We start from the raw sequence: 3,499 nt of genomic DNA on the forward strand, positions 1-3,499 counted from the left end.
TTTTTTCACCGAATATTTTTCGTGAAAAAATGTCGACGAACGTAATAGAATTTTAGAGGAAAATTCCTAATGTAACTTTTACGCGAAATTATTATAGAAAATTGTTAAATTTAGAAGAAGAAGAAAAAAAAAAGAAGAAATATTCGTAGAAATAATACGCTTCTGCTAATGAGAGCAATAATCGTTTTTTATGTTGTGATAAATCAATCATAGGATCATACGCGGACATTCGTGGACATTCGTACTCATCGCCGGATAGAATGTTAGTTTAATAAAATTACAGGGAAGAAACATATCGTAATAATATAACACACGTAGGTTTTATCGTTTAAAAGAAAAAAAAAAGAAAAAAAAAAAAAGGAAACTGCTAAAGTGCGTACAACTCCCTTCGATTGTTTTTTGAAATGTTTATACAGAGCTTCGTAGAATAACGAATTTTTTGTCATAGAACTGTAACATATCAAATTTTGGGACAAACTGATCCGAAGTGTAGCTGCTTTCCAGTGTAGCAGATTTTAAAAAAAATGAATCACGAGAAGGTTGCATGGTCATAAAATATAATTGTTGGATCAAAAGGCGACGAGAAGTGTAACATTATCCTTCCACTTAATTTTTATTTTTATGCGCGATTAAATATAACGCATATATCATTGTTGTTTTCAATGTTTATCGAATGAAGCTCATGGAAAAGATGCAATAAATTGAATAAGAATATATGATATACGGAAAGCAAAGCGTTAGGAGAGATGTAAGTAGAAAACGTAAGTGGAAATGGATCGTTCATTGTCAGACATGCTTGACAACCAGTATATCGAAAACGTACATCTCACCGTACCTTTATATATTTTACTTATTTGGTTACTTTAACAATGTCTCGAACAAATATTATTTACGTTAATATTACATAAAATTATAATATTTCTCATTTTTTTATTAAAAAAAGTTTTTGAAAGATATTTAAATTTTAATCAAACAAAAAAAACAAATTCTACAATGTTCGTTAAACTATTTAAATTTATTTTCTTAGAACTATTTCATTTAAGAATCTACTGTTTTTTTTATACTGTATTTTTTTTAATTTTTGTCTACGATACAACATCCCAACAAAAAATAATAAGAAAAAAATAATTCTATCCAAACCACAAAAAAAATTTACGTCAAAATACTTTAAACGTTATTAAAATACCGAGTAAAAAAAAAATCACACAAATTATAAAAAGTTCGATAAAGATAAGTACTTTCAAATAAATAGATGAGGAAAAAAGAGAAAGAAATATATACGGTAGAAAGAAAAAGAGAGAAAGACGAAGACAACATCGATGATTCTTACTGCTTACGATGGACAAGGGAATCGAAAGCCGATATAGGTTTTCGAAGACACGCGTGGAGTTGCGGAACAGAGTTCAGGGGTGTATTCACCTGGCGCCGCCCCAAGTCACGCCTACCTGCGCAATTCCAAACGTAGGCAGGCACGCCTACGCGTGCACCGACACACCGTACGCTCCCACCTACGCGACCTACATACAGTCCAAGCCAAAATTCGCTGGACGTTGGCTCGTTTCTGCCACCGTTCTCTCACGTCTCTCCTAACCAAGAAAATTTATCCAATAATTCGAGTCGTGGTAACATTTTTTTCATTGGGAATCTCGTAATTTTAACCTCGATTGTATAAAATAAGCTTTTCTTTTTCCAATCCTAGAGATTTATAAAATTTCACTCGTGAAATCGCTTCCCCAAAAATCATCCCCATTCTCCATTTACCAATCATCCTTATTAAACCTCAGCCCTAAAAATCCATGTTTCTATTATCACACAAAAACCCTCCTCCAACGAATATCCACCTATTCTCTACCCATGGAACCCTCTAAAAATTAATCCCTTTCCAATAAAAAAAATCCATCGTGTTACAAAACTCGCTCCTCCCCCGAAAAAATCCATCCTATATATCAAAATTCGCAGAAGCCCCCGTCGAAAAGAAAGCGAGGAAAAAATTAATCCCGAATCAATAACGTTCTCCTTCCATCCTCCGCATTTAACCTCGAACGTTGCGTAACGAACGGACGAACGAGAGCCAACGAGAAAGCCACCAACCCCCCTACAAATTTTGCCCTCGACTGTATCGACAGGTGAACGCTTACCGCTGGTTGCCGCGACCCAAGGGACACGTACAACCCGTTCGAAGGTTGCTCGTGTTGGTCTCGGGGCGAGTGTGTATGCGGACTGGTAGGTGGAAGGTGGCGAAGCCTACGCCTACCACCCCCGTACGACCGATCACGCCGAGACTGCTCCTACTACCCCAGTTCGGTGCGACGCGCGTTTCGCGAGTTTGCGGAGCGGGTCACCCGGTGACACGTTCCTACGTCTATCCCATACAACGACCTGGTTTATGCATATACGTGTGTACATATACATATACATATACATATATGCACCCCTGGACTTTTACCTAGAGAAAAGTTAGGCTCTAACCTTGGCGAAGTTGCCCGAGGGTTGCGCTCCTCCTCGCTCGTGTGTCTTCCAAGGAACTTTGATACCGATTCGTGCCGACGATGTCGTGTTTAACAAGGTGGTCGAGAGGATCTTTGGATCTCGAGAGTTCTTTTGTGGAAGAGGGTGGATCTTTCCTCGAGTTTCTCGCTAGGGTGGAACTGACGAATTTTTTCTTTCTCGAAATTGGGTGTTTTTTGTTCTTTTCCTTTTCTTTTTTTTTTTTTTGCAATTACAATTTTAATATTCGTTGGTATTCCTAGAACGATCGTTCGCGGATAGATAAAAAAGACGCGATTAAGATTGTAATTTGATCGAACTCGCTTGAATCTTCGTCGAAACATTCCGAAAAAGCGAATCAAAAATTTCGTTTTTAATTACGAACGATTTGCGACTATACGATAATATCTAACAGAGGATAGAAATAAGAAGAATCGCGACAGCAATTTTCCAACAGGCTTCGCCAACAGCGTTCTTTTTTTTTTTCTTCCTGGAAACAGAGGAGTCGCATTTCGCGTCATCATGGAGCACGTGGCCGCTTCTCGTCACCCCGTTTCTCGACAGCGAATTCCGTTAATAGGGGCGTGTATCACGATCTCGACCCTTCTCTCTCTTTCTCTCTCTCTTTCCCCGCTCTTTCACCCTTCTCGCTCGCCTACGCCTATCTCGGAAACGACGAGGCAACCTTTTCCACTGAGAGAATGGCGGACCGGCTGAAAAATGTCGCGCGACGCCTCATTGGACGCGAAAAGTTGCGGCGTGGTCGCGTTTTCATACCGATCGACCCCCTCGCCCGATGGTGCACGAGCAACCTCTTCCGCAAACGGCTCGTGAAATTTTCTATTTAAGCGTCCCTTTGCACAACCGATGCGAATCTTGGAATTGGTTTTTCCTCATTTGCGAATAGCAGATAGCAGGATAGAAGGATATAATATATACGGGGGTTTAACGAGTTTTCGTCTATTCCTCCTCCTTTGTCGAGCGAAATGAATTTTTTTTTTTTTTTTTTTTT

General features: G+C 39.1%; 1 long non-coding RNA gene across 1 annotated transcript in view; it reads left to right on the top strand.

Annotated features, from left to right (window-relative positions):
* LOC102681857 overlaps positions 1 to 3,499 on the top strand; it is a 7,119-nt gene that overhangs the window by 1,021 nt on the left and 2,599 nt on the right. The window lies entirely within an intron of this gene.

Source organism: Apis dorsata, unplaced genomic scaffold, assembly GCF_000469605.1.
Source record: "Apis dorsata unplaced genomic scaffold, Apis dorsata 1.3 scaffold_194, whole genome shotgun sequence".
Classification (NCBI taxonomy): Eukaryota; Metazoa; Arthropoda; class Insecta; order Hymenoptera; family Apidae; genus Apis; species Apis dorsata.